Source organism: Mustelus asterias, unplaced genomic scaffold (assembly GCF_964213995.1).
Source record: "Mustelus asterias unplaced genomic scaffold, sMusAst1.hap1.1 HAP1_SCAFFOLD_124, whole genome shotgun sequence".
Taxonomy (NCBI): domain Eukaryota; kingdom Metazoa; phylum Chordata; class Chondrichthyes; order Carcharhiniformes; family Triakidae; genus Mustelus; species Mustelus asterias.
This window is the reverse complement of record NW_027590162.1, coordinates 948,100-962,310: the sequence shown is the minus strand read 5'-3', so window position 1 is coordinate 962,310 and position 14,211 is coordinate 948,100. Positions and strand designations below refer to the sequence as shown.

The following is a 14,211-nucleotide window of genomic DNA, read 5'->3' as shown; positions in this document are numbered from 1 at the left end:
TCAATAAGATCATGGCTGATCTTTTCAGGAAAACTTCACACAAATGATCAGTCGGTGCATTCTCCTTTGCCTGTGTGTGATCTTGTGTATCCTGACAGCCTCTCGCTGTTTTTGTGTGTATTTCTGTTGTTGTTCCATTCTTGGTGTTTCGACAGTGGAATTGTGCCGCTAGGCGGAGCTGCTGGGCACATTTGCTGTCATTAAACAGCAATACGAAAGTTTTTTTTTTGTTTTGCTATAGCGCAACAATAATAAACAGAACCTTGTTGGTAGATAGCAGAGTGGCGCAGCGGAAGCGTGCTGGGCCCATAACCCAGAGGTCGATGGATCGAAACCATTCTCTGCTATTTACGTTTTCAGGATCAGTAAAAAAAAAATTGCTGCTCCCCGCAAGTATCACTGCTATTTCTTTACAGGCTACAGTTATTTTCATCAGCTCTCGCTTGCAATCAACAATTTAGTTTGCAACATGCTCACTGTTGTAAATGCCACAAACACAGGTTTTCTCTTTTTATCTCAGGGCATTTATGACACAGAGAAATGACCCAAAAATCATAGAATCCCTATAGCGCTGAAGAAGGCCATGGGGCCCCATCGAGACTGCACCAACTCTCCGACAGAGCATCCCACTCAGGCTCTGTACCCACAGCCCCACGCATCTACCCCGCTAATCTACTTAACCTGCACTTCTTACGACACCAGGCACAATCTAGCATGGCCAGTCCACCCAGCCTGCACATCTTTGGACTGTGGAAGGAAACTAGAATATCTGGTTTCCAGACATAGCTTGCCTGGGTAAATGCAGCTTCAACAACACTGGCCGTTTGACACCATCCAGTACAAAATATCTGACATAATTTGCTTCCATCCACAAACATTCAATCCCTCTAACACCGACAAAAAGGGACAGAAGTGTGCACTATCCAAAAGATGCACTGCAGGAATTCACAAAGGCTCATTTGACAGCACCTTCCAAACCCACCTTGACAATGGTCTGAAAGGAAAAGGGCAGCAGACACATCAGAACAACACCACCTGGAATTCTCCCTCCATACAACTCACTATCCGGACTTGGAAATATATTGTCATTCCTTCAGCGTCAGCAGATAAGAATCCAGGGAGTTTGCATTCCACCCACCCCACCCCCTCCCCCCAAACAGCACTGTGGGTGTACCTGCATGACATTGATGCCAGCAGTCGAAGCATGCAGTTCAGATGAGCAATAAATCCTGACCAAACCAGCAATGCCCGAATCCGAAGAATGCACAAAATGAAATAAAAACAACTGATCAAAAAGGTTCCTCCTCATCTCTGTCTTAACTGGGAGATCATTTACAAAACAAACTCTGCTTTTCTGGTCCCATTGTTAGTGTAATTCTGAGCACAATCGGGATTGTTTAGTCAACGTTGTCCCATTGCAGAATCATATTGTGCAGTAGTGACCTGCCTGGTGGTGTATATGGTACGATTTGTCCCTATGATTCACTGCATCCCCGTAGATATGGGCTGCCCAAGTCACACAATCAGTGTTAGAATCGATTCACATGTTTCAGTATCTGGTACCATTCTGTATCTGAATTTGCCTGGCGTTGTTTCTGAGGGTGTCTCACACTCATGAAGTGTGTGAGTGTGGGATCATTCTAGATCTGCCAATGCCTCTCTATGTCTGTGATAATTTTATATAAATGTTGGAATCATCAATACCTTTAAGTCCCCTGGTGCTGTTTGTGAAACATATGCTTTATGTTCCCTGGTACTGTTTGTAGAACATCAGCTTAATGCTGTACCTATCAGCGGAACTAATTATGTTTGCAAGTCTATACTGCTGTTTAAACTGATGGTTTCAGTTGAGATTTTTCAGTCACGTCTCTCTCTCTCTCTCTGATAGTCCACTTGTATTCATTACTCAATGTGAGACTGGGATTCTTTCCAAATCTCTCAGTGATACAATTGGTGTGTGTAATGTTTTTCGTATCACTCATGACAGCTCCAGTGAGTGAGTGCAGTGAACAGCCTGTATTTTTCAGCTCCTGACACTGAACACGTGATTGAGAACGATTCTCTTATCTATCAGTCTTTGCTATTTCGTGTTAGTTTGGGAATGAATTAAATCACATTCAGTCCCTGGGACTATTTATAAGTTTGGATTAATTCCAAATAACTTTCCAGCACAGAAACAGGCCATTGATGTAGTAGGTTTTAAACAGACAATGTGAGTGAGTTTCGGTCCAGCATTAAATCTCTGTCAGTGTGAACACAATTGTGAAAGATAATGTATCCTTCAATCTGAAACTGGATTGCTATGCAAGTTTCACTCAGGTTGTTCACCTTGATTTGATCTGTGACACTCAGTCGGATTCCAAATAAGAATTTTGACATGAATACAAAATGGAGTCCAACCTGGAATTGGACAGTGTCTTCCATCTGGCCCAATGTGAGTGAGGATTTAGGATGAGTTAATAATTTATATTTCAGTTCATAGTCATCAAATTGATATTGCAACTTTTAGTTTCATAATCTGGGTGAGTTTTCAATGGAATCTGAGTTGTATCCCAGGTTAGACGAGCTTTCAGAATATCCCAATCTGAGAATCTGTACTTCAGGTTTGGATTTGTATTGAATATATTTGTGAGGACTCACTATGAGTCCTCACGAAAAACATTACACACACCAATTGTATCACTGAGAGATTTGGAAAGAATCCCAGTCTCACATTGAGTAATGAATACAAATGGACTATCAGAGAGAGAGACGTGACTGAAAAATCTCAAGTAACTTCTAAACCCCTGATGTGGGTGATATGACTGGTATTGATCTCGAATCTCAGAGTGCATTATTAAGGTTAATTGTCTAATTTTTAACCGAAAACCATCTGTCAGTTTTATCTGATATTTAATTTGGAGCTAAGGCTGCACTATTGTGGGATTGACACAGTGATGATCTGATTGTGGATGACAATTTGGATTGGGCTTTATGGATCCCCCTATCAGTGGAGTTTAATTTAGATAAATGCAAGGTGATGCGTTTTCACAGATTGAATCAGGGCAGGACCTACTTAGTTAATGGTAGGGCGTTGGGGAGAATATAGAACAAAAAGATCTAGGGGTACATGTTCACAGCTCATTGAAAGTGGAGTCACAGGTGGACAGAGAGGTGAAGAAGGCATTCGGCATGCTTGGTTTCATTGGTCAGAACATTGAATACAGGAGTTGCGACGTCTTTTGAAGTTGTATCAGACATTGGTAAGGCCACATTTGGAATACTGTGTACAGTTCTGGTCACCCTAATATAGAAAGCACAGAAAAGATTTACTAGGATGCTACCAGAACTTGATGGTTTGAGTTATAAGGAGAGGCTGGATAGACTGGGATTTCTTTCTCTGGAGCATAGTCGGCTGAGGGATGATCTTCTAGAGGTCCAGAAAATAATGAGGGGCACAGGTCAGTTAGACAGTCAATATATTTTTCCAAAAGTAGGGGAGTCTAAAACTAGAGGACATAGGTTTAAGGTGAGAGGGCAGCGGTACAAAAGGGAAGCGAGGGGCATTTTTTTCACACAGAGGGTGGTGAGTGTCTGGAACAAGCTGCCAGAGGTAGTCGTGGAGGAGTATAAAATTTTGTCTTTTAAAAAGCGTTTAGACAGTTCCATGAGTAAGTGGCTATCGAGGGACTTGAGCCAAGTGCGGGCAATTGGGACTAGTTTAGCCATTAAAAAAGGGTGACATGGACAAATTGGGCCGAAGGGCCTATTTCCATGCTGTAAACCTCTATGACTCGATGGTACTGAGTTTGATTTGATTATTTCTTGTTACATGTATTGGTATGCAGTGAAAATCTTGTTTCTTGCGCGCTATACAGACAAAGCATACCGTTCATGGAGTAGATAGGGGAGAACGAAAGGAGAGGGTGCAGAATGTAGTGTTAAAAATCCATTTGCCAAGAGTGGGGTTCAAACCCATTGGATCGATAAATCCAACGCCTTAACCACTCGACCATCCTGGTCCGAGAGCTGGGCATGATATGGCCACAACACCTGTCTCTGCTGCTGTTTGAGCAGTGGCTTGAAAAGGCGTCTCTGGAATTATTTCTGCTGTCTGAGACTGTGGAACTGATGAGCTCCGTCAGTGACAATGTACGGACTGTGTGTGAGAAGGTGCTGGCGACTCTTTTCTCTGTAACTTGTGCGGAGGAAATATCACATTTATTATGGTTCATTCAAATATTTGTCTGTGGAAACAAAGTACATTCAATAACTCAAATACAGATTCCGACAGTTTAATCTCTATTAATAATCATTGTGAGCGGTTTGTGAGGCTGCAGCCAGACTCCAGCTCTGATTGGTCACTCACATTTCAATCACATTCTTAACCAATCGGAGAGCCAGGTAGAAGAAATGGGAGGTTTTGATTGGTTCACATTTTCAAACTGGAAAAACCCGCCAATTTCAGTGCAGGAAAAATACAAAATAACGGAACGCCTGAATGTTCAGGAAACTATTTCAATCTCACACTTTATAATCTGTTTATTGTATTTTCCCTCAGAATCCTGGCGCTATTTTAGGAACAGTTTGAACTTCTCAATCTCTTATCTGTAACCCGCGGTAATCAGACCCCGTTCAGCAATTTAAAACGGAGCAAATCTCAGCTCAGTGGAAAAGCAGAAACATGGAGATCACCAACCAACTCCTTCACACAGACTTCACAGGGACAGAGGGAAACGGCTGATTTCTGATCCTCTCCCCTGAAAGCGGCCGGGAATGTTACAATGGGAAGTGCGGAGAGAATCCCCGGCCCGATCCCGCCGGTGGAACAGGCAGCTTTGTGTCCGGAGAATAGGGAGCGCCGGGGTGAGGCAGATCTTAAAGGGCTGCAATGGACTCAGGTCCTGTGTGTGCAGAAATCTCAGTGATTCCGTCCTCTGGGAAAACAGCGGAATAAACAGATCAGCCCGAGAAGAACCTCTTCATTCCCGTCTGTACTCTGTTCCGGGAGCGACTCCCAGATGACCCGAAATAACGAATAAATAATCGTATTATGAATTTAATTCTGCTGCTGCGAAACTGTGAATATAGTTATCATTAAATCCAAAGAACTACCTTCCAATGTGGTGTTTCTCCTCATTGTCCATCATAAATCCCAGACTGGGATTTAAAATCTGCTCTCAGTTCAGTTTGATTGTCCCTTCAATGTGAAAGTGTGTGTAAGGGGCGGGTATGAAGTCCCATTCACAGCATTCAGCACCGGGACAAATCTCTATCCTCCAGAAAGACATTTCTCATTCACTCAATAAGGGAAAAGATGGCGCAGCTTTTTCACAGAGATTGTGGGTGGCTCTGAAAAGAGCCGTTGTGTTTGGAGTGTTTTTCAGTCCATGGGGAGTTTTACTTGGAGCTGGTGTACTTGGTCACCGCCTTTGTCCCTTCCGACACGGCGTGCTTGGCCAGTTCCCCGGGCAGCAGCAGGCGCACGGCGGTCTGGATCTCCCGGGAGCTGATGGTGCTGCGCTTGTTGTAATGGGTCAGGCGGGAAGCCTCACGCGCGATGCGCTCGAAAATATCGTTCACGAACGAGTTCATGATGCTCATGGCCTTGGAGGAGATGCCGGTGTCGGGGTGAACCTGCTTCATCACTTTGTAGATGTAGATGGAGTAACTCTCCTTCCTCGACCTTCGCCGCTTCTTCCCGCCCTTTGTTCCCGGTTTCTTAATCACTTTCTTCGCTCCCTTCTTGGGAGCTGGTTTTGATGTTGGTTTCTTCTCATCAGCCATCTTCAATTTCACACAGAAATAAAGCAAACCCTTTCCGAGCGCTGATTAAATAGACAGTCCCACAGATCTATGCTAATGAGGAATTGGGAAAGCAATGATTGTGATTGGACATTTTGAAAGTTATTACAGTCACTTATCAGGGATTCAATTGAGTGGATATGAAAACAGACCAATCAGATTGAGGAGTTTCCGCCAATCACAAGCCTCCTTACCACAATCAGGAAATACATTTCACAAAGAATCTCCAGCGCCAGTTTCTCAGTGTGGAAAGATCCACCGGGAAATGTCGCCTGGCTGTCGGTGTGAGGGACCCTTCTCCACAGAGGGACTGTGCGGGAGTGTGGGATTCCTTCCGGAACTGTGAATCTCTGGTAATGTGTGTGAGTGTGGGATTTACTCACTCTCTCTGATACAGTGTGTGAGTGTGGGATTTACTCACTCTCTGATACAGTGTGTGAGTGTGGGATTTACTCACTCTCTGATACAGTGTGTGTGTGTGGGATTTACTCACTCTCTGATACAGTGTGTGTGTGGGATTTACTCACTCTCTGATACAGTGTGTGTGTGTGGGATTTACTCACTCTCTGATACAGTGTGTATGTGTGGGATTTACTCTCTGATACAGCGTGTGTCTGCATGGGATTAATTCACTGTTTGTAAGTATGGAGTACATTATGTGAGTTTGGAAATCATGTATCTGACTTGCTCTGACCATGTTTGAGTGTTGGATTCATTCTATATTTGAGTATTGGACTCATTTGTTTCTGGGGATTCATTGTGTATCTGTTCGATAGTGAGGCATGTGAGTGAGTGTATTGATTCTCTCCCTGGGGATAGAAGGCAGTGCTGAATTAACTGTGCATGTGTCACATACACCATGCTGGACTTATTCTGTACTTGTCACTTTCTGGAACTGTATGTAAAAGAGATTCACTCTGTCACTGTCATTCTCTAACACTGTACGTCAGTGTGAAATTGATTCAGTCTGGGTTTCTTTGTCTGAGTGTGAACTTCTCATCCACTGTCAGTGCCTGGTACTGTGTGGGAATGTGAGTTTAACTCTGTACCTGTTAACATCTGCTGCTGTAAGGGTGCACGGATCTCAATCTGTATCCGTCAGTCTCTGGTGCTGAATGGGTGTGTGGAGTTCATTCTGTATCTGTCAGTCTTTGGTCCCAAAAGAAAATATGCGGAAAATCTCAGCAGGTCTGGCAGCATCTGTAAATAGAGAAAAGAACTGATGTTTCGAGTCCAGATGACCGTTTGTCAAACCTTTGACCCGGAGAGAAGGGGGGGGGGGGGGGGGGCGGCGCGGGGGCAAGAACAAAGAACAATACAGCACAGGAACAGGCCCTTCTGTCCTCCAAGCCCACGCCGCTCCCTGGTCCCAACTAGACCATTCTTTTGTATCCCTCCATTCCCACTCCGTTCATGTGGCTATCTAGATAAGTCTTAAACGTTCCCAGTGTGTCTGCCTCCACCACCTTGCCCGGCAGCGCATTCCAGGCCCCCACCACCCTCTGTGTAAAATACGTCCTTCTGATATCCGTGTTAAACCTCCCCCCCACCCCCGCCTCACCATGAACCTATGACCCCTCGTGAACGTCATCTCCGACCTGGGAAAAAGCTTCCCACCATTCACCCTATCTATGCCTTTCATAATTTTATACACCTCTATTAGGTCACCCCTCATCCTCTGTCTTTCCAGAGAGAACAACCCCAGTTTACCCAATCTCTCCTCATAACTAAGCCCTTCCATACCAGGCAACATCCTGGTAAACCTCCTCTGCACTCTCTCTAAAGCCTCCACGTCCTTCTGGTAGTGTGGCGACCAGAACCAACGTTCTATGCAACTGTAACATCAGACCCCAACTTTTATACTCTATGCCCCGTCCTATAAAGGCAAGCATGCCATATGCCTTATTCACTACCTTCTCCACCTGTGACGTCACCTTCAAGGATCTGTGGACTTGCACACCCAGGTCCCTCTACATATCTACACCCTTTATGGTTCTGCCATTTATCGTATAGCTCCCCCCTACGTTAGTTCTACCAAAATGCATCACTTCGCATTTATCAGGATTGAACTCCATCTGCCATTTCTTTGCCCAAATTTCCAGTCTATCTATATCCTTCTGTAGCCTCTGACAATGTTCCTCACTATCTGCAAGTCCAGCCATTGGAAGTGGGGGAATGGAGAGAAGTGGGAGGTGGAGAGAATTGGGGGAGGTGGAGAGAAGGGGGAGGCAATGTCAAAGCCATGTTCTTAACGGGGGAGGCAATTCACAGACAGGTTCTGAACAAGGCATGGGGGACACAATGGCAAGAACTCATTATTCAACATTGTTGCTGTTTTCACTCCCAAACCGCCGGGAAGGTGCCTCATTTAGTTCCCATCTCCCAATGTTTGTTATTATTATTGTACAATGAAGAGCGGAAATGTAACTGCACAATAACCACGAGAGCAGCCGTACAAACAAGTTCTACTGTAGGCAGCAGGTTTGGAGTGGGAAGGAGAGGGTTTACAAAGTGGCTGCTTGTTTATTTTTCGATATTTGTTTAAAGTGGGAGCAGGAAATAGATATCTGACCTGTGCAAAAGTTACTGCTGCTTCGCACAGCTCAACTCAATCAGCAGTGCATGGATTGGGCTGTTTCTGAATGTCACAAAATTGTTTTAAACTCGCCCCAAACACCCAGTGAGCAAAAGCAGTTTGGTGTATTAGTGAAGTGATCTCAAATATTGTTTGTGCTCATGGTTTTCCTTTTACCCAGGTTCCTAAATAATTGTTATTTGTGAAGTTATATCGAAACTTTTGTACCTTTTATTTCATCTGTTCCTCAGTTAAGTTAGTTATTTTTCTTTTTACAGGCAGATATTTGAAGGTCTCAGATGATTCCTTGGCACAAGCACAATTTCATCAAGCCAGTTCCAACACAAAGCAGTTTCAGTACCATTCACAGAGCACAGTGATACTGCCAACTCATTGGGTTCACTGTCACAAAGAGAAGTATTCAGCCCCACACTGTTTGCAAGGTAAGAGACAACTTTTCAATCCAAGAGTTGAACAGGAAAAGAGGCTTTTTTTAATTTCCTTCCCCACAAATGTGGGACTTAGGATCAGGAGTTGACCATTCAGCCCATTGAGGCTGCACCACCATTCAATCTGATTATGGCTGACCATCTCCTTCAATGCCCTTTCCCCTCTCTATCCCCAATTTCCCTTTTTGACATTGAGATTTAGAAATCTGTCAATGTCTACATGAATGTTTACTCTGTGTGTGAACTTCCACAGCCCTCTGAGCTACAGAATTCCAAAGGAGCACAACGCTGAGTAAAGAAAAATGCAGATCTCGGTCCAAAGAGGATTTGCCCTTATTTTAAAATTGTGTCTAGACTCCCAACCAGGGGTAACATCTCGCCTGCATCTACCATGTATACCCTTTTAAATACTTTGTTGTTTTCAGTGAACTACAGGCCCTGTTTCCCCAGGATTTCTTCATAAGACAGTCCCGCCATTCCTGGCGCAAATCTGCTGAACAGTCATTGCACTCCTTCTGAGGCAATAATATTATTCGTAAGGTGAGGGGACCGAAACTGCACACAGTATTCTAGATGCAATCTAATAACACTGCTATACAATTAAACCAAGGCTTCACTACTCCTCCTGTACTCATATCCTCTTGCAATAAAGACCAACGCACCATTAATCTTCCAAATTACCTGCTTTATTTCCTTGTTACCTCCAGTGACTTATTAATGAGGATGCCCATGTCCCTTTGTACATCAAACTTTCTAACCTCTTAGCATTGAAGAAATACTCTGAACATCTGTTCCTTCTGCGAAAATGGAAAATCTCACACATTCCACATGATATTCCATCTGCAATGTTCTGAACCTCTCATTACTTCTGTCCAAATCCTCCTGAAGCTGCTTTGTATCTTTCTCCCAACACACATTCGCGTTGAGCTTTGTGTCAAGTGCAAACTCCTCAATATTACATTTGGCTGACAGGTAGATACATCAATCACAGGATTTCAACAAAACACACCACTCACAGATATAAAACATTGTGTCATGTTGGTCACAAATTCAATAAGAATTCATAGCCAGAATAGACAAAAAATGATGTTGTGATACTAAAAGAAATTGCAATTAATTACCTCAGAATATAGGCATTGATACATTTTGTAAACCAATCCAAAACTCTCAATGAGTCAAACTGAAAGATGCAATGACAATTCTGTTACTACAAACTGCAGTAATTAATTACCAGGTTATGTATCCAAATGTTACCATTCACAGAGCTAATTGAATACCATTTGCACAACTTAAAAACAGCTACCGAATATAACCCATGACTGTAAAATGTACCCAAATCCATATGATAAATTGAATCAAATGGCAAACAAATATCAATGCATTATGTTTTAAATAAATAGTTTCTAACACAGTGCCTGAAATGCATGTAAATTTAAAGTGCAAAAGTATCCCACATTTCAATACATCACAAGGAACAACTGTAGGAGGATTGATTGCTACACTTGCAAAGATAACGAGAGAATCACAGTTGTAAATTTAATCCTACATTCACAAATTCCCAAGAGACAGATGGAAGAACAAGGAATTCCATAACATACTCGGGAATGACAACTACAGAATGATTCTTACACCCAAACGTTCATCAGAGGAAAAGTGAAACAAAATGAACTCCACACTCACACGGTATCAGCAAAGTAACATTTACAGAATGAATCCTGTAGTCATACACAGCACCACAGGAACAGAGATACAGAAGGAAAATAACTTTGAGCTGCTGTACCAGGGATGGATACAAACAGTATGAATCACACACTCATGTTCTTACTCAAAATCTGAAGACTGCAAAACTGAAATCAAACTCATGTTGACTTCATGGCAAACTGAGGAACAGAATTAACCCCATATTAACATACAACAGCAGAGACTGACATACTGCCAGAGTCACAAAATCATGTTCATCTCATCTCACACATGCAGACGGACAACAGTGTCCAATACTTATAGGCACAAAATTAATCTCATTCTTTATAAGAGATGGAGAGATGCAGATTGAGTCCCACACTCAGCCTCACTGAGTTGTTGCAGTGTATCTCACGGATGGTCCACATTGTGCACCAGTGGCTGAGGAATTAAATGCTGAAGCTGGTGTGCAAGTGAAACCCAAAATATTATTTTGTTTTTGAGATTCTTTCATGTTGTTGGAGATGCACTTACCCAGTGAGTGGAGAGTATTCCATCTCTGACCTGACATGCGACTTTTCAATTGTGGAAAGTCTTTGGGGAAATAAAGGGTCAGTCAGTAGCTGTGGACATGCTCTGCTCTATATTTAAAGCCACAGTCACATTGTGACAGGATACAAAAAGAAGCTTGGAGTCATTTCTCATTAATTACAGTCACGAAATGATGACCATGCTGAAACATTATTAAAGATGTGAATTGTGAGTAAGAGTAGGCCATTCAGCTCTTTGAGCCCATATTGTCACACAATGAGGTCATGGCTGATTTTCCACTTCAACACCATTTCCCTGCTCTGTCGCCATATCCCTTGATGTTACTAATACGTAGAAATCTATCCATCTCACTCATGAACTTAATCAACAAGTAGGACTCCACAGCCCATTGGACTGATAATTCCAAAGAATCACCCACTCAGGGAAACAATTCCACCTCATCTCAGTCCTAAATGAGCTGCCCCTTATTCTGAGTCTGTATCCTTTGGTTCCAAACACACCAGCCACGGAAAGCAGACTTCCTGCTTCTACCCTATTGGGCCCTGTAAGATTGTTGTATGTTTGAATGTCAGCAACTCTCATTCTTTTAAATGCCAGAAAATAAACACCTGGTGTTTCTCGTTTTTACTCATACAACAATCCCTCCAACCAAGGAATTCATTTCGTAAACCTTCATTCCACTCTCTTTATGGCAATCATATCTTTCTTTAGGTAAGGAGAACAATACTGCACACAATAGTCCAGCTGCTGTCTCAGCAAGACTCTATATAATTAAGGAATACTCTGCATTTCTGAATGGAGGGCTGTGACAAGTGGTGTTCCTCAGGGATCAGTGCTGGGACCTTTGCTGTTTGTAATATATATAAATGATTTGGAGGAAAATGTAACTGGATTGATTAGTAAGTTTGCGGACGACACAAAGGTTGGTGGATTTGCGGATAGCGATGAGGACCATCAGAGGATACAGCAGGATATAGATCAGTTGGAGACTAGGACGGAGAGATGACAGATGGAGATTAATCCGGACAAATGTGAGGTAATGTATTTTGGAAGGTCTAATACAGATAGGAGTATTGATAGGCAAAGGGATCTGGGTGTACAGGTACACAGGTCACTGAAAGCGGCAATGCAGGTGGAGAAACTAGTCAAGAAGGCATACGGCATGCTTAACTTCATCGGCCGTGGTACTGAGTTTAAAAATTGGCAAGTCATGTTGATGCTTTATAGAACCTTACTGAGGCTGCACTTGGAATATAGTGTTCAATTCTGGTCGCCACGCTACCAGAAGAATGTGGAGGCTTTGGAGAGGGTACAGAAAAGATTTACCAGGATGTTGCCTGGAATGGAGGGCATTAGCTATGAGGAGAGGATGGAGAAACTTGGTTTGTTCTCACTGGAGCGACGGAGGTTGAGGGGAGACCTGATAGAAGTCTACAAGATTATGAGAGGCATGGACAGAGTGGATAGTCAGAAGCTTTTTCCCAGGGTGGAAGAGTCAATTACTAGGGGGCATAGGTTTATGGTGCGATGGGCAAGTTTTAAAAGACATATACGAGGCAGATTTCTTACACAGAGAGTGGTGGGTGCCTGGAACTCGTTGCCGGGGGAGGTAGTGGAAGCAGATACGGTAGTGCCTTTTAAGGGGCGTCTTGACAAGTACATGAATGAGATGGGAGTAGAGGGATATCGTCCCCGGAAGCGTAGGGGGTTTTAGTTAAGTCAGGCGGCATGGTCGCTGCAGGCTTGGAGGTCTGATGGGCCTGTTCCTGTGCTATAATTTTCTTTGTTCTTTGTTCTTTGTACAGTAAAACATCTTTACCCCTATATTCAAAACATCTTGTAATAAAGGCTTTTCCTTCTTAATTGCTTGTTCTAGCTGCAGATTAGTTTTCTGTGACTCATGAATAGGAACAGTCAAGTGCTTTTGCATTTCAACACTTTCAAGCCCCTCATCATTTAAGGAATACTCTGCACATTGCATTCCATCTGCAAAATTGTTGCCCACTCTTTTAGCCACTTCAAATCCCCTTGAGGAGTTTTTGCCTCCTCCTCACAACTCACACTTCCACCTTTTTTGTGCATTCTCCAAAGTTGGAACTATTGCCTTTAATCGCTGCATCCCAATGATTGATATAGATTGTGATCCTTGTTGTACCCTACTTGTCATTGTCTGCCAACTTGATATGACCTACTCATAAAATACAGCAGCTACAGAGTACAACCCACATCTTCCTCACACTGACAGGAAAAATAATACTCACATTGCAACAATTAACAGATTCTGCATAAAGACACGCAGACCTACCACACACTGACAGCAGGACCTACCTGAACTCCTTCCAGGCCAGAAACAGAGAGGGACAGAATAAAGCCCGTTGTAATAAAGCAGAAAATGACTGGCACAGACTGAAATCCATATTTATGTTTCAGGAACTTATAAGCAATCCACACCTCGCTAGCAGAGTGTACTAGATGTTGAATAAAGAACATGCATAAGTTAATAGTCATGATAGGCAGGATGGTGTCTCATCTCTATTTAGTGCATTAGTGGCTAAGTGACGTTTCATAGAATCCCTACAGTACAGAAGGAGGCCATTCGGCCCATCGAGCCTGCACTGACCACAGTCCCATCCAGGCCCTTTCCCCGGAACCCCATGTATTTATCATTCAATCCCATGACGCTAAGGGGCAAATGTTGATTCGTTGGTTAGTGTTGACTTTAATTTGTTACAGTACAAGTTGTGAACCTTTGTCATGTGACCCTTTCAGATGATCACTGGGCAATATCAACCTCAATGGGAACTGTAACATCACACATAACTGAGACCTTGAGAATTAGTGGTAGAGACACACTCCAAATAATAGAACAGCATGTTTGGGAAAATACCAACACACTTATACCATAGACTGTTATGCGTAGATTAAAAACCTACTCACATGGCAGAAATTAAAGTGTGCAGTGAAATAACACAAACAAATCCAAAACTGAGAAGCGCAGCTAGAAAAAAATCGCAAGATTTTCCATTCCAGAAACCAACAGGTGCCAAATGAAATACAGAATAACATCCCGGAACCAACATACTGTAAAGCCCACACTCTCTTAAATACTGAATGTTATAGAGAAAATAAAACACACGGACATATATCAGAGATCACAGTAAATCACCCTCC

General features: G+C 43.0%; 1 non-coding gene and 1 pseudogene across 1 annotated transcript; one reads left to right on the top strand and one right to left on the bottom strand.

Moving 5' to 3' along the window:
• The first annotated feature begins 275 nt into the window (after positions 1 to 275).
• On the top strand, positions 276 to 347 carry trnam-cau (transfer RNA methionine (anticodon CAU)). Its single transcript has one exon. It is a non-coding gene; the product is annotated as a tRNA-Met (tRNA).
• Positions 348 to 5,379: 5,032 nt separating this feature from the next.
• Positions 5,380 to 5,766, bottom strand: LOC144484710 (histone H2B pseudogene; annotated as a pseudogene).
• Between the last annotated feature and the right edge of the window lie 8,445 nt (positions 5,767 to 14,211).